The sequence below is a fragment of the Saimiri boliviensis genome, chromosome 21 (assembly GCF_048565385.1).
Source record: "Saimiri boliviensis isolate mSaiBol1 chromosome 21, mSaiBol1.pri, whole genome shotgun sequence".
NCBI classification, from domain to species: domain Eukaryota; kingdom Metazoa; phylum Chordata; class Mammalia; order Primates; family Cebidae; genus Saimiri; species Saimiri boliviensis.
In genome coordinates, this window is record NC_133469.1 from 26,055,931 (window position 1) to 26,079,019 (window position 23,089).

Genomic DNA, 23,089 nt, shown 5'->3' on the forward strand with positions numbered 1-23,089 from the left:
CCCACAGGCCAGAGTCTGTGCTGCTGACGCTGACCCCTGTGCTTGAGAGGACCACGTCCACTGCTGAGTCTACAACGGAATTTGATTGTGAAGAAAACGCCATTCATAGCCGTTGGACACTGAGTCACATAGAGGGACAGACAGCGGCTGAGGACACCTTATCTCTGATATGCTTAAGGGGATTAGATCTGCTGGTGGGACAGGAAGATGAAGAAACCTATGGCTCTAAACCTGGAACTTCCAGCCCTCAGTCCCTGCTGTCCGTGTCGTCAACTGTATGTATCTTGGAAATGTGGACCATGTGGGTTAGAGGTGAAGGAGATTGGGAAGCTTTCACGTTCTCTCATCTCCCTTGGTTAGATAACACACTCTTCTACACCTACTTTATTAGAGTTTCTGCTCTGCAAACATATCTGATCTCTAAATGAGAGACATTTGAAAGTACAGACAGATGCAGGAACTCGTTCATCTGGAGACTTTTCTACCACTTGAAGCAGTGAACACCTCTCTGCAAGGCTCAGAATTTCAAGTGACAGGATTTGGGGGTTGAAATGGAAACTAAATCTTTGGATAAACCACGATACAAGAGGGAAGCTTCACAGGTTTCCCTGCTGCTTGGGCCTCAGTGAGGACTGACTCAGCCAGTCTCAGGCTCCTGGAGACCTCCTCGGAGGTCTGCACTAGGAAACCCTTTTCAGCACGACCTGGGGCAGGTAAGGGACCCTTGCTCTCGTATTCTCCTCCCTGATCATTTTGCATCCAGAGAAGAATAAGAACCTGAGTTAAGGAAGATCAATCCTGACAAATGAGGTCCCCTCATTCTCCCATGACAGCCCTAGCTCTGCATTTCCAAAAGCAAGAGCATCTTTCCGGCATGAAGACCAAGGAACAAACGGGGAGCTTCTCACAGGGGTGAGCAGGACAGAAGCTGCCTTGGTCAGTGGGAAACTTCTCAGCTCACATCTGACCCGGAATGACTTAGCCACACCTGCGCAGGATCATCTGCCTGTGAGCGTCATGTAGTTGCTCCATGAGAAAATGGCTTGTGTGACTCTCGGGTGAAATCCTACCATAGGCGACATTTCTCTGCCTATTGCTTCAACCGATGTTTTTCATAAATCACTTTAGGACACTTGCAGAAGGTAAGTGTGTCAGGTGTGGGATGTATCGATTAGGAAAAGCAGAGGCTTCCTGTATTAATGCCATTACTTGTATTTGTGCCCGTACCTCACGGAGCTCGGAAAAATAGAAAAGAAAATGATACCCTGCTCAAAAAAGTACCGAGAAATGTGATTGTATTAATATAGCTACAACTTATAATTGAGCTAATGGTACATTAACTTAGATAGAGAATTTTTACAGTGGGATTCCTAACCCTAACACATTGTATTAAAATTTTTATCAGGTTAAAAGATCATTAAAAGGTCGATGTTGGATTAAAATCTGGAGTCTTTTACTTTGGACTGCAATCAGCCAATGATTGCAGGGAGCTGGCTGCCCTCCCAGGCCCTGACTGCCTCCATGTCCAAGTAAAGTAGTAATCCCCATAGGCAACTGGAATTGCTGGTGAGGGGAAGGTGTTTGCATCAGGGCCTCAAAATTCGGCTCAGGGTTTACTCATGTTCCCTGCCCAAGCCCAGGCTGGTTCCAGGACATTAAGCGGTGAGCTTCATTATATGTCTAGGACTTCCCTGGTCCTGCTCTTGATCTTCCTTCCCCAGTGACCTCGAGATTGTCACTCCTTCTCACAGGCCCTTTCTTTCCCTGTCAAGTGCACTCCCTGAATTCTCTTCTCCTGTGTTAGCAAATCTCTAGAACTTGAGGGAAAGCAGTGCTGGGTCACCACGTGGGGCCCCAGAAAGCTGGCCCAGGACCAGACACACAGGCAGCAGTGTGGGTCCCTAAAGGGCTGCATGGTGGGTATCGGGTAGAGGGGAGGAACCAAGAAACACTCCCCTGGATGTCTTCAGGGCCAGGTGAGCCAGGGAGGGTCTGGGACCTGGTCTGGACCCATGTGAGCCACACCTGTCCCCATCACAGGAGCATCTTCCTGGTCACAAGTGATTTTGTTTGCTGTGCTGCAGATCATCTAAATTATTATCTCTGAATTTCACACACTACACATCATTCCTGTCCCCAGTTCTTCACTTGTGAGCAAATGTCACCTCTGACCTGAACTGGCTTACATCCCAGATCCCCTGCAGGCTTCCGACTGTCACTTGAGATCCTCACACACCCAAGATCCTTCCCTGCAGGGCACAGACATAGCTCTCTGCACACATTTCCATCACGTATTTCTTCACTCCTTCCTCAAAGGAGCTCCACAGACTCTTCTTCAGGGAGGTTTCTCCAACCACTGAATCTATAGCATTCGACCACTCAGCTTCTGTTGAAACTTGCCATGATTATCTGCATAGAGCCTACAATTCCATGTTTTTTTTCTATCATTATCTTTTGATGGCTTTATTTCTATGAATCATTGCATTATCTGTCAGAAATGATTTTTCACTACAAGGACACATGTGGCAAGAACCAGGGAGCATCCAATCTTCTCCCACAAAAATAAGGCTGCACGTACTTGGTGATCGTTTTCCAGATGTGCACCAGTTTAACAGGAACCTCAAATATTTCTAACTTTCCATTCCCGTCAATGCAATGCTGACTTTGCTTTCATTGTTGTTGATGTAAGACCTCAGCATGGCTGCTGCAGCTCCGGCTATCACACCATATTAAAGAGAAAAAGCAAAGCACAAATCCAATACTGTCCTTCCTTCACAAGAGGAAAAGTTCCCTGAGCAGAACCTCAGCCACCTGACTCTTGCATGTCATATACCAAAGCTGGGCTACACGGTCACTGCTGGCTGGGAGAAACTGGGATTTTGCCTGCCTTTCAAGTGAACAGAGGGGATAACGCACAGGTAGAAGGTGGTAGGGAGTATCTCCTGGTCTATAAACCCAGTGTGCCCATGGCACTGACTCAGAAACAGGAGACGAAACTACGCAGAGCAAAGATGGTGTCTTCCTCATGCTGAATTCCTAAAATGCATTCTTGCCAGGACAGAGTGTGTCAGGGTGAATATCTGTTGGGTAAATGAACTCCTGTCTCTGATGTATTTCAGGAGTCACCAGCAACACACATTGGTCCTGTATTTGTATCCAGAACCAGTCAAAGCCACCCCTGAGTCCTGTATCTCTCAGCACCAAGCCCCAGTCCCCCTTCAGGACCACCCATCATCCAGAGATAATGCAGGGAGCCTCAGAAGGGTCCTGCCACCTCCTTCTGCACATGGGAGTGTATTTCCATCAGGAATCTGAGTGGCTTGTGCTGGGTCTTGAGGCAGGAAGGGGCCACACAGAGAAAAGGAATTTCTTCCCTGAGGTCAGCAGTCCACGAATCAAGGAATCAGGAAACTGGGCAGCAGATTCTGAAGCTAACCTGGACCCAGGAGGCCCCTCAGCCTCCAGCTGCTAGTGTAGTGTGGCCACCAGATGGCAGCAGAGAGTAACCTGCCAAAAACACCTGGGGTTGGGGAGGGTCTGGGCATCAGGGAGATGCTGACATGTAGGGAGGGTCAGTGATGACGACCTGAGACCTGGAAGGAAAGAGATTCTTCTTTTCTTAGTGTGTTTGTCCTTGACACTGATGTTTACATTCTTCTGACGTCCTGGTTCTCAGATCTGACTCTTGGAGATGGTGCTTATTTTACTGACACAGATTCAGGCACTTTGCCTCTTCCCATTGCTCTGACCCCATCCCACCGTCACACGTGCCATCCCATTCTGCAGTCACATCTGTGCTACCTCCCTGTCCTTTGCTCTGGGAGCCCCTTTCTTGCAGACACAGCGGCTTCTCCTTCCCCGCCACTCCTCCACGTTCCCAACTCTGTCCTGGGATCCTGCCAAACCACAGCTTTTGATTTCCTCATGAGGCACAAGAGACTTGCTTATTAATCTTCTGTTGACTTCAGTTTTCATCCATTGATACACTTTCCCAGCAACTGAAGACAACTTAGTTACAATAAACATTCACTTCCGTGGTTTGGAGTTTGCAGCCTCCTCTCATTCTCTCATGCAGAAAACACATCCTTCACCTCCTGATCTGTCCTTGGTCCTGACAGCACCCTGGGGATACTGAGGCACAGCACCTATGACCTGGCACTAGAACAGGCAGCCAAGGTAGAAATTTACCACATCCCATGGATCTTCCACAACTCTATGTATACACAGCACCCAAGAATTGCATTTTCCTCTAGCATTGAGGAGCCGTGCCCTGGGGTGGGATTTGTAACTGTCCAAGGCTTGTACTGTGCCCTGCAGAGTGGGAATGAAGAGGGCCCCTGCACTGGGCTCTGGAATGTGTCTTCAAAAGGCATTTAAGCCTATATCAGACATCTCATGTCTGACATCAAGTGTTTATGATCAGGACATTCCCGGAGAAGTATAAGAAAGTTAACCACCTGCCTCCCGAGCAGGGATGGAATGGAGGAGGGGACTGTGGGCCCCTGGTCATTCTCCCACCACTGTGAGTCTGGGAACCTCTTGAACAGGCCAATCACTGTTCTAATGGAAAACGTTTATGTCCTCTGGAGAATACAGAGAAACTCAGCTCTGAGCTTTTCCATGACCAACCCAGCCCAGGAGCAAGGCTGGGCACAATCTGGGTAAAGATGTCAGCCCAGACTATGGGACCAGTGGGTGAAGAAGAATCCCATGGGCTGAGGGGGTGGGTAAGCAGGGTCACCCCTTCTCTCTCTCTGTCCCTTGGGGCTGAGCCCTTCTCTGGAAACCACAGAGCTCCTCCAGCAGCTGGCCCTGACTCTGCTGATTTGCATCATGGGCCGCTCTCTCAGCAAGGGGATAAGAGAGGCCTGGGAGGAACCTGCCCAGCCTGGGCCTCAGGAAGCAGCATCGGGGGAGCCTCAGCCATGGCCTGGACCCCTCTCCTCCTTGGCCTCCTCGCTCACTGTACAGGTGCTGCCCCCAGGGTCTCACCAATCTGCCCAGCCCCAGGGCTCTGGGTCCAGCGTGGCCTTGACTCTGAGCTCAGCAGGGCCCTGCCTGTGGTGGGCAGGATGCTCATGACCTGCTGCAGGGGGAGGGACTGGCAGGGCTGAAGTCCCCCACACTCTACTCAAAGGCTTGTGAGAGCCTGAGGGGTTGCCCCTGCCAGGAGAGAGGAGTGGGTTTTCAGGTCAAAGGCTCCATGCGACCGGAAAGTCCGTGGGCCACTGGGAATGGGGCAGATTGCAGGGGATACCCTAAGGGTTCACAGACTCTCTGGAGCTTTTCCAGGACAGGAAAGTAAGAGATTTCAGAAAATGTGTCTCACCTGCAACCCAACCTCTACTTTTTTTTCTCTAATCTTTGCAGGCTTTGTGACCTCCTATGAGCTGACTCAGCCACACTCGGTGTCAGTGGCCCCAGGACAGACGGCCAGGATTACCTGTGGGGGAAACAACATTGGAAGTAAAAGTGTGTACTGGTACCAGCAGAAATCAGGCCAGTCTCCTGTGCTTGTCATCTATAGTGATAACAATCGACCCTCGGGGATCCCTGAGCGATTCTCTGGCTCCAACTCTGGGAACACTGCCACCCTGACCATCAGCGGGGTCCAGGCCGGGGATGAGGCTGACTATTACTGTCAAGTGTGGGACAGTAGTAGTAATCATCCCACAGTGACACAGGCAGATGAGGAAGTGAGACAAAAACATCCTCCCAGCCTCTGTCACCCTCTACTCCAGCCTCGGGAGGCCTGTGGATAAAACCATGAGTGAATCTGGGGCAGTTCACTTGTGAGCCCCCCTGTGCTGCCCTTCCCTCCAGCCCCCTACAGGAGTCTGGATCTGAGCCCCCAGGGTGCCCTTCCCTCCAGCCCCCTACAGGAGTCTGGATCTGAGCCCCCAGGGTGCCCTTCCCTCCAGCCCCCTCGAGGTGTCTCTACCGAGCCTGCATCAGGCATAGACATGGCCTGGAAGGACCAGAGTCATCTGGTGACTTGGGGCTGTTGTGTGAGCTAGAGAGTGAGGGCCTGGGTGGAAAGACAGACAGATGCAACCTCTGTCCACTGACTTGGCCCTGGATGGTCATGTGGTGAGGATGGGGCCAGTCCTTAGACCACATGTCTGGATCAGGCCCCAGAACTGCTGCCCAGCTCTGCAGAGGTCCTGGGCCCCAGGCTATGTGGAGGCCTACGACTCCCAACAGAGCAAACCAGAGGAGGGAACACTGTGAGGTCAGCCCAGATCCCCTTTTCAATGTGACCACCTAGCACCACTGAGAACCCAGCAGCTCAGAGCTGTGCCCTCACTGGGAAGGGCTCTTGGTTGCAGAAAGCTTCCTCAAGGTGATGTCCCATCTCAGAGGGGTTCAGTTTAATGAAGCAAGATCTCAAGACTGCCTCAATTAAGATGCCACCGAATCAAGGGGCTCCCAGCTCAGGAGCTCGCTGTGTGGACGCCTGAGGCCTCGGCGGCAACGCCATCATGAGTCAGGTCTCCTCCTGCCCAGTGTGGCCTCCTCACTCCTACATCTTCTGTGCATGGAAATCTCCAACCCAGAGTCAGCTTCCGGTAAGCCCCGTCTAAGATGGCCAGGAGTTCCCAACATGGGCCATCAGGGACCCGAGGGGCCACGATACACTGAAAACTCTAATTTCTGTCTTAAATTTCCAGAGTAAATGTTGAAATCCTCAATCTGATGGTTCCTTGAATTTTTACGGAATGAAAAGGGAGCCCGACATGCCAGGTGTTCTGGGCTGAGGGAGAGTTGGAGTCAGATCTCCATGCAGAGAACCCCGGGGCAGGTGGAGCAGCCTCACCCCATGCAGAGACCACAGATGCACCCACAGGGTGAGCTGCAGGGTGGACGCTGCCCACCTCCACCCTCCACATCTTCTGCAAATGTCGCTCCTTTCTACAACCCCAACCAGATATGAAGATGTGACGTACTATGTAAAACACACGTCACTTGTCATATCAAAAGCTACTGCTGGCCACACTGGTCAACAGAAACCCATTCCCCTCCCCATCAACTACATGGCCCGCAAGTAATTAATCTCTTGAAAAATAACAATGACAATAGACATGAAAATCACGTAATAGATCTCATAATTTCATGCTGATAACATGTAAAAATGATAGTATTTTGCTTTATTGACATAAATGAAATCTACTCTTTATCCGAATTTACTTGTCTTTCCTTTTCATTTTTAATGTGGTGACCAGACACTAGAGGTCACAGGAGGATCATGACGTACCATTATTGGACAGAGCTGGTCAAGACTCTTTCAGGTGACAGGTGCTGTTGAGTACCCTCGTGTAGGAAGCCCATCTCCACCAGATGACGTAAGTGTGAACCCAGGAAGAGGCACTGGAACAATAGGGAGGAGAACCTGCTCGTGGGGAAGACGGTGCCCTTGGGCCCTGCTCCTGCTCCATCCTACGGGAGCCACATCTGTCTCACTGTGGATCATTTCGTGCCCTGCCTGAGCTCATGACTGGGGGGATCTCGCAGGTCTGGCTGTGTGGTCACTGCTGTCTCACGTAGTTCTGGATGTAACAAAGCCCAGGAACATAGAAAAGCTTGTTTCCAAAAGGTAAACAATTCTCTACTGCATATGACATAGACTGGTTGCTAAATCCCATGGGTCTACAGTGGTATTCTCTCCTGAAGCTTTGCCTTAAGCACAAAGTTTCAGTTCCTGTGCCCAATTCTATTATGGTGGAGTCTGCTAGTTTCTCTCACAAGGACAGTCACATGCTCACCTGCACCTGCTGCAGAGACTTTCTGCTCTTGGCCCCAAAACAGCGGGTGACACAGTTCCCAGACCCATGATTTACGGTGTCAGCATTCAGGCCTCAGGGGTCCCTGTGGCTTCTCTGGCTCCAGGTCTGGAAACACAGGCTCCATGACCATCTCTGGGCTCAGGCTGGGGATGAGGCTGGTTTTTACTGCAGCTCATAAAGGAGAGGTGGCACTTCCCACAGTGGTCTCAGTTCATGGGGAATTGAGACCCAAGCTTGCCCCTGGCTCTCTGGCTCTCCCTTGCTCTGAAGATGCTTCCTCACCCTGCGCAAGGGGCTTCCTGCAGCAAGGCCTTGAGAATTTCTCTCTCAGCTCCTGTCATTTCTCTCCACAAAATTCAAAAGGAAACCTGCTCTGTGATTTCTCATCCAGGACAGGGACAGCTTCCTTTTGCTTGTGTGTATGTTGTGGTCCTTGCACGCGCCACAATTCCCAGCTCTTCAAATGCAGGCTGTGCCTGAGAAGAAGCTGCCTGACAGGTGCAGTCGCTGCTGTTCTTAGGGATGTCCGCACCCTAAATGCACCCCATCTCCGACACTGTGCAGACCCATCTTCACAGAAGGCATTGCGGGGAGTTTCAAGAAATCGCGTCTTCCTCCACTCTGTGTCCACCACGCTGTGGTGAAGGTGGCACTCCTGGCTGGGCTGTTCTTCTGCACCTCCGTCCTGAAGCAGTGACCACTGTGAGGAGATCTGAACGTGTTTTTGAGAGATTAAGAACAAGAGGCAGCTGCTGCTTTTCTTATTTTTCTATCTATTTTTTATGAAAGAGAGTCTTGCTTTGTTGCCAGGCTGGAGTGCAGTGACATGATCTCAGCTCACCGCAACCTCGGCCTCCTGACTTCAAGCAATTCTCCCTGCCTCAGCCTCCTGACTGGCCAGGATTACAGGTGCCCACCACCATGCCTGGCTAAGTTTTGTATATTCAGTGGAGAAGAGGTTTTGCTACGTTGGCCAGTCTGGTCTTCAACTCCGGACCTCAGATTATTCACCTGCCTCTGCCTCCCAAAGTGTTGGCATTAAGCACATGAGCCACTGCACCTGGCCGTGTTTTTCTTATTTATGCACCTCCTCTTTGCCTCAATACATTAGCTGCTGAGCTGGGGAGATTTTGAGTGACAGGCTCAGTGCTCCCTCAAATCCCCCTCTCTCACATCGCTGAGGCCCTGTCCTAGAAACTCCCCAAAATTGGACGGTCTACCCATAGGATGGGAGTTTCCAAATGGCCCTATAGAGAAGAGTTAACCTGAGTCAATTCCTTCCTCCTCATTGACATCCAGCACCTGTAGTTTCCATGGATGTCAATACTTTCATAGCTGAAATCTTTATTAATGTAATAAAGCTAAAAATTAACTTAATAATTATTCAGATATTAGTTGTATCCAATATTTAAATTTTATGAGTCAATTAGTAAACATAGCCATGATTATATATAGTTTAGGTTTCATAAACTTAGATTAAATGGATGTTATTAAAAGCAAAGTAGGCTGGCCAGGCGCGGCGGCTCAGGCCTGTAATCCCAGCAGTTCGGGAGGCCGAGGTGGGCGAATCACCAGAGTTCGGGAGTTCGAGGCCAGTCTGACCAACATGGCGAAACCCCATCTCTACTAAAAATACAAAATTAGCTGGGCGTGGTGGCGCATGACTGTAATCCAAGCTACTGGGGAGGCTGAGGCAGAAGAATCGCTTAAACCCAGGAGGCAGAGGTTGCAGTGAGCCGAGATCATGCCATTGCACTCCAGCCTGGGCAACAAGAGCAAAAGTCTGTCGCAAAAACAACAACAACAACAAAGTCAGCATTTTATTATATGTGTATCCCATATCAACACGTTTTGTACCTCAAATATCCACAAGAATATTTATTCCTAAAACCAAATTGTATTTATCGTCTATTGCTGCATAAACATTGCTCCCTAACAGTTAGCATGTTAGGAGAACACACGTTTGTGATCTTGTCACTTCAGTGCATCTGGAATTTGAGAGCAGTTTAGATTTGTGGTTCTGGCTGCGGGTTGATCAGGAAGTTCAAAATTTCCAGAACCAGGAATGCACACTGAAAATCTGTATTCCTCAGGTGTTGCTCACGTGATATGGGATCCTAGTTTAGAATGCAAGGAAAATTACCTTCCTTGCCCTCTGGTTGACACTTATATCCAGAGTTCCCCTTCCCCTTTCACATTCTGCTGTCTCTCCTTCTGCACCTTCATCTTCTCCTCCCTCCACTTCTCACCCACGTCCCAAGCCCTCCACCATCAATCCTCCTAAAATTCCAAATGGCCATTTGCCACTAAAGTACCATCTGTCCCATGAACAAGTTATGTGAGCAAACAAAGAATTTAAGCTTGGACCCAGCTGAATCAAGTACTGCAATTAAAGATTTTCCTCAACCCAGAGCCACCAGCAAATAGTTATAGAAGATCAGAGATTTCCTGTGAGTGCAAATGGCTCAAGGTGACCTGACGCTATAGACCAAATCGTAGTGTCCTCTCAAATGCATGTGTTAAAATCTAGTTCCCTATGCAATAGGATTTTGAGGTGAGGTCTTGGAAGGTGATTAGGTCAGGAAAGCAGAGTCCCCATGAATGGCATCTGTGTCCCTATCAAAGGGACTACTGAGAGGTCCCTGATTCCTTCTGTTATGTGAGGACACAGTAAAGAGATGGTAGCCTATGAACTAGGAGCAAGCTCTCACCAGACATGACATCTGCTGACCATGTCACCTTGGTTTACCATTTCCAGAACATGAGAAATAAAATTATTTCTCTACAACCTAGTCTATGTTGTTCTGCTTTGGCACCCAGATTAACTAAAGTACCAACACATCAACTTGTACACGTAATTTTTGGAAACTCTCTGATGCCAAATCTTTGATGGCAAAAGGCCATTGATCTGCAGGAGGAGTGAGGCTACGTGATCCCTCTTTCCACAATAAACCAGAGAGTAAAAACAAGTGAAAGTAGGTCAAGATTGTCTAAAAGCCGTGCCTGAAGGGTTTCCAATAACAGTTGACTAGAAGGTAATTCAATCACACAAACCACCACAACAAAGAGACACAACTGTCAGGGATTTTCAGGATAGCCTCAAAAACTCCATCTGACATTAAGGACTTACAGAAGACATGAAGTTTCAAAAAGTCAAACTTCATTTAAATGTCATGGAGAAACTTCTAATTCTAGCACTATGAGTAAATTCTATCACAGGTGGTGGCGTGAGATTTTGGGGCACAAGTACTGAGTTTAGAAGCTTCAGTTTCTATACCCTTTGGAGATGTCCCCTGGCCCCCTGACTCCCAGCTCACCTTTGAAGAAGAGCCCAGCCTGGGCAGCACCTCATGGGCCATTTTCCCAAATACCCAGTTGAATGCAGACCTCCATATCTAAAGGAAACTGCCGCCTCTGGGAGCAGGAGGAGCCACTGGAAGCCCTCCTGCCAGGCTTCTTTTCCTGCTCTTCAGCACCTCTTGCAGGTAGCAAACAATCCCAGCAGCAGCAGCAGCAGCAACAGCAACAGGTCCTTCCGCTGCGGGGCTGCAGCTCAGCCAGATGACAGGAGCCTGTCTCCACTGAGGCAGAGGAGCCCAGCTGCACACCCGGTCCTGGCCTCCATGTCTCCCACCGTGCCCAGGACTGAGAGCAGCAGGGGCGCTGCTGGCTGGGGCCATAATGGCTATCCCCTCTCTTTACCTTCAGCTCCAGGGCTGAAGGCAGTGGCTACAGCAGATGCCATGATGTCAGGCAGCTCCTCACTAGGCTGGTCCTTGGCAGGGTCAGGGCAGGGGCAGGAGGGCTCTGGAGCTGCCTCTAATTCCTGTTCTGCCCCTGAAGGGGGCTCTTCCCTTGGTGCTGGCACTGGCTTATCAGCTGGCCCTGGAAGGTCCTATATTGCTGCACATGGAGCAGGAGCTGAAAAAGAACACCACCAATGACAGTCATTTTCCAGTGGGATTTCCACACACGGAAACAGCCTCACTGAATTTAAGGAAATCCAGCCTGAAAACACAGCCCCCAGAAAGTCTCTGAGATTACAGGCCCCCTCACAGCACGCCTGTGCCTCAATGAACTCCAGAGGGTCCAGCTGGACAAGGTCAATGTGCACATGTGACCCCAATGGGATCACTGGTGAGGCCTGGCCTGGTAGGGCCTGCCCTGGGCTGCCCTGTGGTACCTAGGGATGCCTTTGGCCAAATGCCCAATGGCACTCGGGGCGAGGAATAAGCCTGCCTCAGCATCTTGGTAAATGGCTCTCACGCTGGGCCTACTGGTAGCAGGATTCTTGACATGTGGGGATGCAGCATGAGAATATCTCAGTCTCCTGAGCACCTCCCACGACGGGAGCTGGCGACGGGACTGTCTCCAGGATGTGGGTGCTTGGTGACCAGAGTTCTAAGTCCTGTTAGGGTCTGTCACTAAGGAAGTGAAGTCACTTCTTTAAGGTTCCATCCCTTCGGCCCCTTCCTTCCATAAGACCTACTCAGAATCCTCTGGCTGCTGGCTGCTCACTCTCCCCCCAGGTCAACTCCTTACCTGTGTACAGGGAAGTCCACCCAGGGCCTGCTTGCACACCTGCGCCTGATGTGCACCTGGGGCCTAGGAGTCCACTGGGGGCCTGCGATCCAACAGGGGCCTCATGTTGATTAAACCAATTTTGATAATTCCTGTAGAGGAGGGAAGGCCTCCTAGCGACAGAAGCACAGTTTCACGTCAAATACATAAAAATGATCAACATCTTGTGGAGAAAAGGTATCTTAATTTGAATCACTGAATTGTTAACTTTTGATAAATATTTAAGGTTATAACAAAAAATAAATGCAAATTAAGCAACATTTGCAGGGAAGGCTATTGAGTTTCTCCTTTGTGGTTTGAACACTGAAAGGCCCCACCTAGTCACGGTCATAACTTTTTACTTTAATCTTCTTGTTGTTATGATTAATAGAAACCATATAATGACAATGGTGGTGATGATGGTTTAAGTACACAACTGAGGTTTAGTGTCACAAATGTCAGGTGCTCCCAATTACAGTGCACCTGTTTCCATCCAGGTGAGAAAATCAAGCTTGTTTTCTATGTACTTGGGGAGCAGGAGTGCATGTGGGAATGGCCGCATTTCTCCGGACTTATGTTTCTCACAGAAGAACCACAGTTTATCCTGCACTCTCCATTCTGTGATCAAAACCCGTGGAACAGAGAAGAGCAGTTCAACCTGAGACTCGGTTATCAGAATTGCACCCGCCTCACCTCCTCCTAACCATATATGCCTCCTCTCTGTGTTGAGCCAGAGGGGTTCACATGTGGCACAGACTGACTAACTCCATGATCCCTGCCCTCCCAGGTGGCAGGCATTCTGGGGTCAGCAGGAGGGAAGCTCCTGGGCTCCGTCTTCTTCACCAGCAGGGGGCAGCAGAGCTGCGGACAGAAGAGGCTGGGTCTGCCCAGGACGAGCCTAAGAGAGAGGCCAGCCCTGAAGGCTCAAGAGGTGTCCAAGGATCAGTCCTGAGTCTGGAAGTCCAGTAAGGTGCCTCGTATCCCCTCGGGGTGCAGTAACCCGTCCTGAGGGTCAGACTCACACAGTCAACCAGGACACCGACCGGAGCCCAGACACAGTGAGGGCCTCAGCTGGGAAATGCAGCTGGAGGCGCTGGGCACTGGTGCCAGCCTGGGCAGCTCCCACAGGGCTGCGATTTTCAGTGGGATGCCCCTGAGGTCGAGGTGCACTGGGGGGGGGCACAGTGTGAGGGGCAGGGCTCCCAGGGCTAGAGTTCTTCACCCAGAATGGCAGCCTGAGCCTCCTGTCACTCTCAGGGTCTTGTCCCTCTCTGTCCAGCAGCATTCTGGGGAGCTGAACCCTCAGTCCTGGGCACTTCCAGAGACCCCACACCTCTTCTGCCTCTGACTTTCCTTCCAACTCCAGGCAGACTCTGACTCAGGGTCAGCTCCTATGCTCAGCAGTCTCAGGTGGGTGGGGTGGCGCATTCATGGCCCTGGTTCCTGGATGGGGCCTCCCCAGCGTCCTTGAGCAGATGCTCTCCACAGGGAAGGGGATTCTCTCCTGCCTCAGGCCACAGCTCTGGCCACCAGGTGGTCTTGGTTCAGTGACAGGATACACCTCATTGCAGGGACCAGGGCCCACCACCCAGGCAGAGCCCGCGCCCTATGCGAAGGCTGTGTCCCTGGATGCTCACAGAGACCATGAGGTTTAAAGTGGATTTTCCATCAGTATTTCATGTAAACCTGTAAAAAGCACAGGAAAACCAGACTGGACTCAGAACCCTGGTGTTTTTCTGGTGCTTTTTACAAGTTCATGTAAAATACCGACGGGAAAAATGAATAAACAATGGCAGAGCTGAGGGTGGCAATGGCTGGTCTGCAGTTGGGATGGGCATGGCCTAGAAGGATCAGAGCCATGGGTGATATGAGAGCAGACGTCCTGACGACCACATGTGTGAGTGGTTCCTTAAGTGATTCAAGCATTCTCACTGAAATAGTTAACAAGTGGGCTAATGACACATACCTTATTTAGATAAAATGACCAGGTTGGGACATTTCCTCCAGCCAGGAAGACAGTGGACAGAGTCATGAGCGGGGCTGGCCCAGTTCACCTGGAAATGGGACATGATTTGGATCATCAGACTGAGGTGGACATCCATCAGTTGGTCGCTGGATTTCCACAGGTCATGACAAGCCAGTCCTTGGCCTGAATATCTTGGATCAGCCCCCAGAAATGCCCAGCTCAGGCTCAAGACCCTGCCTCAATATAGAAGGACCTCAAAATCCTCCCAGCTCCACAGCTCCCTGTAGGGTTGACAGAGGCCTCAATGTGGGTCAGAGTCTCCTTCTGGCCAGTGTTGCCTCCCTCACCTCCTTTCACATCCTCTGTGCCTGCAATTCTCCATCTCAGAGTCTGCTTCCAGGGAACCCGAATGAAGATAACTAGCAATCCCCAACATGAGCCATGCAGGACCCGAGGAGGTCACTGTACACTGGAAAGCACCAGTTTATTCCTAAATTAGCATTGTGGGTATCCAAATGCCCAGTAAGATCTGAGTCTTTCTTGCATCTATGTGGAATGAAAACCAGTCTGACTCGCCAGGTGCTCTGGGATCCAAGAGGGAGTTGGAGGCCGATCTCCCTGAATGGAAACCCGGGGCATGAGGAACAGTCTCAGCTCACACAGGGACCACAGATGCACCTACAGCGTGAGCTGCAGAATGGGCACTGCCCACCTCTACCCGCCACGTCCTGTGCAAAAAATCACTCTTTTTACCCCTCCTTCAGCCTATGAAGTTTGGCACTTAAAAAGCCACCACGATCCAACGTTGTCAACAGGAAACCCATTGACATCTCCATCAGCTACACAATGTCTAAAAATTATTCACAAAATAATAGTAGCCATGAAAAACATAAAGAATGTCTCATAAAAATTGTCCTTAGATTACGTATGAAAGTGTTACAATTTTTTATATGCTAAGCAAATAAAATATATTACTTAAACTCATTTACTTCTTTGTATTTCTAATGCAGTGACCAGACAGTGGGATTCCCATGAGGCTCACATCATATTGGGACTGAACAGTGCTGGTTTTCTCCCCCTTCAGGGTCCAGGGGCTGTGGAGTGACCTGGTGCAGGAAGCCCCATGTCCACCCACAGGACATCAGTGTGAACCCAGGGAGAGGCGCTGGTGTAAGAGAGATGAGAACACAGCGGTGACCCACTGCGTGTGCAGGGGACTGAGCCTTCACTTTGAACCAAATAAGTTTCCTTTCCTACCTTCAATCCTGAACAAGAGGGCTTTCTGGACTTCTTTGTGTTTTTAGGTTTGTGCCCCTTCAGGTTTGTGGCTGTCTGGAATCCCAGCCAGGGGACACTGAGGAAATCCAGGAGTCTCGCACTGACTCTGTTGAAGTTCATCTGCTGCGGCCATCCCAAACTGCTGCGCACGGCCATTTCCTTTCCTGGTGCTCAGAGAGCTGCTCCGTGCACCTGCCATGGTTTCAGGGAAGAATCTATGTGGGAAGACAGGATAGTGTATGTTATAATATTTAAATTAAATCTGAAATCATTAATATTTATTTTAATATGAAACATTAAAAGAATTTTCATAGGCATTGGGGAAAGATGAAAAGAGATTAAAAGTATTTTGAGGAAGAAACCAGAAATGCATTTATCAAATGTCAGTGTGTCTTCAGTGTTGCAGGGTTAGGGAGGTCAGCTTTAGTTTGCCCTGAGGATGTGCTCAGATGGGGGAAAGCAAGAAAGCAGGAAACACGCATCTCTGTGACCTGACACATCAATCACAGCAAAATGGAAACAGGTGCTCACTCAGGCGAGGGGCTTCTGCAGATCTTTCTCTCCTGAGCAAATCAGGTACAAAAAAATGAAATTCCTGCCATCACAGTAGACAAACAAGGACTTTAATCTTTTCATATGAGTTTCACTGTCCAGAGAAATAGAAATCTCTGTGCCGGAGCCCAGGCCCAGGCGAAGGTGGGATGGGGAGGGGCTCTCAGGACGCAGATTTGCATGGAGGCCCCGCCCTCCTCTGGGGCAGAGGGAGTAAGACAGGGCTGTGGCCAGGCCCAGTGCTGGGGTCTCTGGAGGCAGCACTCTCAGGACGTCCCCACCATGGCCTGGGCTCTGCTCCTCCTCACCTTCCTCACTCAGGGCACAGGTGATGTCTCCAGGGATGGGGCCTCAGAGACATCTGGGTGATCCTGGGTCTCCTCCTGAGGCTCACCAGCGCCCAGAACTGACTCACCAGAGTGTGTTTCTTCCTCTTTCCAGGATCCTGGGCTCAGTCTGCCCTGACTCAGCCTCCCTCAGTGTCCGGGTCTCCTGGTCAGTCGGTCACCATCTCCTGCACCGGAACCAGCAGTGATGTTGGGGGTTATAATGCTGTGTCTTGGTACCAGCAGCACCCAGGCAAAGCCCCCAAACTCATGATTTATGATGTCAGCAGTCGGCCTTCAGGAGTCCCTAATCGCTTCTCTGGCTCCAAGTCTGGCAACACGGCCTCCCTGACCATCTCTGGGCTCCAGGCTGAGGACGAGGCTGATTATTACTGCAGCTCATATGCAGGCAGCAACACTTTCCACAGTGGTCCAGGTTCATGGGGAACTGAGACCAAAACCTGCCCTGGGCTCTCAGGCTCGCTCCTTGCTCTGAAGATGCTTCCTCACCCTGTGCAAGGGCTTCCTGCATCGCTGCCTTGAGAGTTCCCCTCTCTCAGCCCCTCTCTTTTCCCACCATGAAGTCCAAAAGTGAACCTGCTCTGTGTTTCTCATCCAGCACAGGGACAGCTTCCTGATGCTTGCGTGTCGTGGGCTCTGAATGTGCAGCTCTTCCTAGCTCTTCACTCACAGGGACAGTGACAATGAGCTGTCTTATGGGTGCCGTCACTGAATGTTTTTGGGGATGTCTTCACCCTAAATGCATCCCTGTCTCCCACACTGTGGGTAGAATTGTAGCCAACATCCTTCTAATGGCATCGCCACAACTTTGGTCTTAGAAAGAACAGGGCAGTGACTGATCATCCCTACGCAGCCTCCTTTGAGTTCATGAGTGAATATGACCATAGGATACATTTCTAAAAGTGAAATTGCTGGCTCAAACAGATGTATGTTTGTAATTTTCATCCATTGCGGACCCCTGGTCCACACCCTCTGAGGTGGCAGGTGCTACAGGTCACCTGGAGGAGGGACGCTGGTGGTATGATCACTTCTACCAGGAGGGGGCAGCAGAGCAGCAGGCAGGAGCAGCCAGGAGACCAGCTGGGGAGGCTCAGGTGGAGCCTAAGAGGGAGGGCAGACTAGGGTTCAACAGGTGTTTAAGGATTAGCCCTCAGACTAGAAGTCGGGACAGTGCATTGAGTCCCCTGGGGCTGCAGTAACCACATCTACAGCCCGGCTCAATATGGCCCAGGACAGACCACAGGACACAGAGGTTTGGGACAGGGGCCATGTTGTCACTCCCCAGGAAGGTGACTGTGATCACAGGTCTTGGAGGCCAAGCCTGATTCCTGACTAGATAAGCAGATGGAGGAAGCTGAGGACTCATCCTTTCTTTTTCAGTTTCTTGTGCTGTCCCCAGAGCTGGGTTGAGTGGCATCCCACCATGAGGAGTGCCAGAGAACTAACTTCGCATAAACACCAAACATGCGCTGCCCCAACAGGCCTGAGAGAAAATAAGGGAGGTCTGGGGAGCCCGGCTGTGGACTCAGGACACAGAGCTCCGGTGTCTCACATGGCCTGGGTTCCTCCCCTTCTCCATCCTCACTTGCTGCACAGTTGCTGCCCTCAGAGCCTGACCCAGGCTCCGCCCTTACAGGCCCCTGAGCTAGTCCTGTCCTGAATCCTGAGCACAGCCTCAGGGTACACGGCTGGAAATCTGTTTGTTATCTTCATGACCCCTCTCCTGTCTTCTCTTGCAGGCTCTGTGGCCTCCTGAGCTGATACAGTCACCCTCAGTGTCCTGTCCCCAGGACAGACAGCCAGGGTCACCTGCTCTGAAGATGTATTGAGGGAAGAATATGCTGATTGGTATCAGCAGAAGCCAGGCAAGGCCCCTGTGCTGGTGATGTATGAAGACAGTGAGCGGCCCCATGGAATCCCTGAGTGGTTCTCTGTGTCCACCTCAGGAAACACGACCACCCTGACCATCAGCAGGGCTCTGAGTGAAGATGAGGCTATTACTGTTTTACTGTGAATACCGACAATTTCACTGTGTGACAGGTAGATGGGGAAGTGACATGCAAATCCCTTTCCCATCTGTGCTACCTTCTTCCTCCAGCACCAGAAAGACTGTGGACAAAGCCATGAGCAGGTCTGGCCACGTTCTCCCGGAGCTGAGACCTCTAGGCCATGTTTTTGCCCAGCCCTCCAGGTTGATTCTGCAGAGGGCGGAGCAGACGTGGATCTAAGGCTGCTATAATCAGAATTTACTGGTGTTTTCAGGCCTCAGGAGTGACTTGGGGAAATAAGAACTAGATGGAAGATCAGAGAGATGGAAATAGCCATCAATTGGCCGGAGATTTCCATTTGATGGTGACTGGGTCACTCATTCTTCCAACTATCCTGTATCAGTTCCCAAAAATGCCCAGTGCAGCTCAACATGTGAGGTTCCAGGTTTCCATGGAAGCCTGGAATTTTGAACAGGAAACACATAGGAGGGGATGCTGTGGCATCTGTCTAGTTTTGCTTTTCTGAGATTACCCACCCACAACCCCTGGGAGGTTCTCAAAACTCAGAGCTGGGCCCTCACTGGGAAGTGTTGTTGGTTCCAGAAAAGTTTCTTCCTCCTATTTAGGCCCAGTTTTGAGAGTTTTGGTGTGATGACTGCATGAGGCCAAGATCCCAAGCCCTGCGTTAATGCAAGGTGACATTGAAGGGCCTTCTAGCTCCACATCCCCTGGTGTGGATGCCTTGGGCCTCAGTTGCACCCCTAGTCTGGGTCAGGGTCTTCTTTGTGGGTGATGCCTCCCTCATTCTTTCCAGATCCTCTGCGCCTTCAAATCTCTATCTGAGTCTACTTCCAAGAACCCAAACTAAGATGGCCAGCTGTCACCCAAATGAGCCACTGTAGCCCTGAGGTGGCCACTATACAGTGAGATTCACCAGCAAATTTCCTAAATTTCTATTGTGTACATCCAAATGCCCAAGTATATCTGAGTATTTCTTGCATTCTTATAAAATCAGAAGGGAGCCTGACATGCCAGGTGCTGTGGGTCCTGAAGGAGAGGTAGAGTCAGATCCTCCTGCAAGAAATCCATGGGAAGGAGAGCAGCATCCCACGCAGGGACCAGAGATGCACCCACAGGGGAAGCCTCAGGACACACGTGCCCACCTCCACCCTCCACATCCTGCACAAACTTTCATTATTTTCAGCCCTCCTTCAGATGATCAAAGCTGACACTTATTAAGCCACCACAGCTCACCCTTGTCAATCGGACTCCTTCAAGTCTCCATCAACCACACGATCTCAACATAAAGAATCTCCCAAAATAATAACAGTCACAGCAGATATAAAAAGTCTATGAAATATTTCATAAGCGATTTTAGATTGTGTGCATGTGTAAATTATTTTTCATGCTTTGGGTTAAATAAAATATATTACTGAACCTAGTTTACCTTTTTAAAATCTCTAACATGGTGAGAAGACAGTAGGATTTACACATGGCTCTCATCACACTGTGACTGTGCAGTGCTGCTCTGGCCTTACTCCTTCAGGCGGCAGGTGCTCTGGAGTAACCTGCCTCCGCAAGCCCCATGTCCACCCACAGGACATATTTGTGAAGCCAGGGAGAGGCGCTGCTGGAAGAGAAACGAGAATATGAGTGTGGATGAGCTGTTTCTGCAGGTGACTGAGTCCTGGAGCCCTGACCCCGCCCTATCCTAAATGTGTCACCTCCATCTCATCAGAGGTCACTGCTGGCCTCCCTGAGCTCACAACTGGAGGGGATCTGACAGTTCTGGCAACATGGTCACTTGATGTCCAGTGTGATCCTGTATCTCCCAGGGCCCAGTAAGACAAAAGGAGCTGTTTTTCCAAAGAGAAATAATAACTGTACTGCCCCGGACATGGACTTCTTCCAAAACCTGTGAGTCTAAATTGGGATTCTCCACTGAGGTTTGCCATGTCCAGAAGGTTTCAGTTCTCATGGTAGAGTCTGCTGGATTCTCTGGCCTCAACAGCAGGACACTCCCAACCCTTCCTGCACCTGCTGCAGAGCCCCCCTGCTCTGGGCCCGGAAAACAGTGGGTGACATTTATGGCTCCTGATATACATGTGGGAGCCACATCCCAAGTGTAAATATGCTACTCCTAGACCTTTATAGACCTTGTGTCTCTTTCTTCCTGGGGGGAATTGAGGGATCTAATAACATGTTCTTTATGTTGTAGGAGATTCTCAGCTGCTCCAGACAACGAAACTCCCAATTTCAGCTAATATGGAGGAGGAAACATCTTAGTTTATTTCCCACTCTCAAAACTTCATGGATCTCACAAAAGCTTCCAACAGACCGTCCCCATCTTGTATATATGATTCAACAATGAAGTCAAGATGGTCTGAGTCCCCATGATGGTATCATGACAGGGAAGGGAGAGCTAACGATGCTGGGCAGAGAAGGTGTGAATGTATACTGTTGTCTGGCCCACACGAATGCGCACGGATTCTCATCCTGTTCTCTAAGGGGAATAGACAAGACCTCAGTATCTGTCTGAATGGTGCAACTGTGCACTCTGTCCTGGGATCCTGCCAAATCACAGCTCTTGATTTCCTCATGAGGCACAAAATACTTGCTCATTAATCTTCTGTTGACTTCAGTTTTCATCCATTGATACATTTTCCCAGCAACTGAAGACAACTTAGTTACAATAAACATTCACTTCCGGGGTTTTGGAGTTTGCAGCCTCCTCTCATTCTCTCATGAAGAAAACACTTCCTTCACCTCCTGATCTGTCCCTGGTCCTCACAGCACCCTGGGGATACTGAGGCACAGCACCTATGACCTGGCACTAGAACTCACGGCCAAGGTAGAAATTTACTACATCCCATGGATCTTCCGCAACTCCATGTGCACATAACACCCAAGAATTGCATTTTCCTCTAGCATTGAGGAGCTGTGCCCTGGGGCGGGATTTGTACCTGTCCAGGGCTTGTGCTGTGCCCTGTAGAGTGGGAATGAAGAGGGCCCCTGCACTGGGCTCTGGAATGTGTCTTCAAAAGGGATTTAAGCCTATACCAGACATCTCATGTCTGACATCAAGGATTTATGATCAGGACATTCCCGAAGAAGTATGAGAAAGTTAACCACCTGCCTCCTGAGCCGGGATGGAATGGTGGACGTGGCTGTGGGCCCCAGGTAATTCTCCCACCATGGTGACTCTGAAAATCTCTTGAACAGGCCAACCACTGTTCTAATGGAAAACATTTATGTCCTCTGGAGAATACAGAGAAACTCAGCTCTGAGCTTTTCCATGACCAACCCAGCCCAGGAGCAAGGCTGGGCACAATCTGGGTAAAGATGTCAGCCCAGACTATGGGACCAGTGGGTGAAGAAGAATCCCATGGGCTGAGGGAGTGGGTAAGCAGGGTCACCCCTTCTCTCTCTCTGTCCCTTGGGGCTGAGCCCTTCTCTGGAAACCACAGAGCTCCTCCAGCAGCTGGCCCTGACTCTGCTGATTTGCATCATGGGCCGCTCTCTCAGCAAGGGGATAAGAGAGGCCTGGGAGGAACCTGCCCAGCCTGGGCCTCAGGAAGCAGCATCGGGGGAGCCTCAGCCATGGCCTGGACCCCTCTCCTCCTCGGCCTCCTCGCTCACTGCACAGGTGCTGCCCCCAGGGTCTCACCAATCTGCCCAGCCCCAGGGCTCTGGGTCCAGCGTGGCCTTGACTCTGAGCTCAGCAGGGCCCTACCTGTGGTGGGCAGGATGCTCATGACATGCTGCAGGGGGAGGGACTGGCAGGGCTGAAGTCCTCCATACTCTGCTCAAAGGTTTGTGAGAGCCTGAAGGGTTGCCCCTGCCAGGAGAGAGGAGTGGGTTTTCAGGTCAAAGGCTCCATGCAGCAGGAAAGTCCATGGGCCACTGGGACTGGGGCGGATTGCAGGGGATACCCTAAGGGTTCACAGACTCTCTGGAGCTTATCAAGGACAAGAAAGTAAGATATTTCAGAAAATGTGTCTTACCTGCAACCCAACCTCTACTTTTTTTCTTTAATCTTTGCAGGCTCTGCGACCTCCTATGAGCTGACTCAGCCACACTCAGTGTCAGTGGCCCCAGGACAGACGGCCAGGATTACCTGTGGGGGAAACAACATTGGAGGTAAAAGTGTGCACTGGTACCAGCAGAAATCAGGCCAGGCCCCTGTGCTGGTCATCTATAATGATAACAATCGACCCTCCGGGATCCCTGAGCGATTCTCTGGCTCCAACTCTGGGAACACCGCCACCCTGACCATCAGCGGGGTCCAGGCCGGGGATGAGGCTGACTATTACTGTCAAGTGTGGGATAGCAGTACTGATCATCCCACAGTGACACAGGCAGATAGGGAAGTGAGACAAAAACACCCTCCCAGCCTCTGTCACCCTCTACTCCAGCCTCGGGAGGCCTGTGGATAAAACCATGAGTGAATCTAGGGCAGTTCACCTATAAGCCCCCCTGCGCTGCCCTTCCCTCCAGCCCCCTCCAGGAGTCTGGGTCTGAGCCCCCAGGGTGCCCTTCCCTCCAGCCCCCTCAAGATGTCTCTACCAAGCATGCATCAGGCATAGACATGGCCTGGAAGGGCCAGAATCATCT

General features: G+C 50.6%; 1 long non-coding RNA gene across 1 annotated transcript; it reads right to left on the minus strand.

Moving 5' to 3' along the window:
• Window positions 1-11,547: 11,547 nt before the first annotated feature.
• On the minus strand, window positions 11,548-17,355 carry LOC141582639 (uncharacterized). The gene is made up of 4 exons (XR_012515527.1): window positions 16,556-17,355; window positions 15,568-15,803; window positions 12,327-12,478; window positions 11,548-11,705 (listed from the first exon to the last, which is right to left on the minus strand). It is a non-coding gene; the product is annotated as an uncharacterized LOC141582639 (long non-coding RNA).
• Between the last annotated feature and the right edge of the window lie 5,734 nt (window positions 17,356-23,089).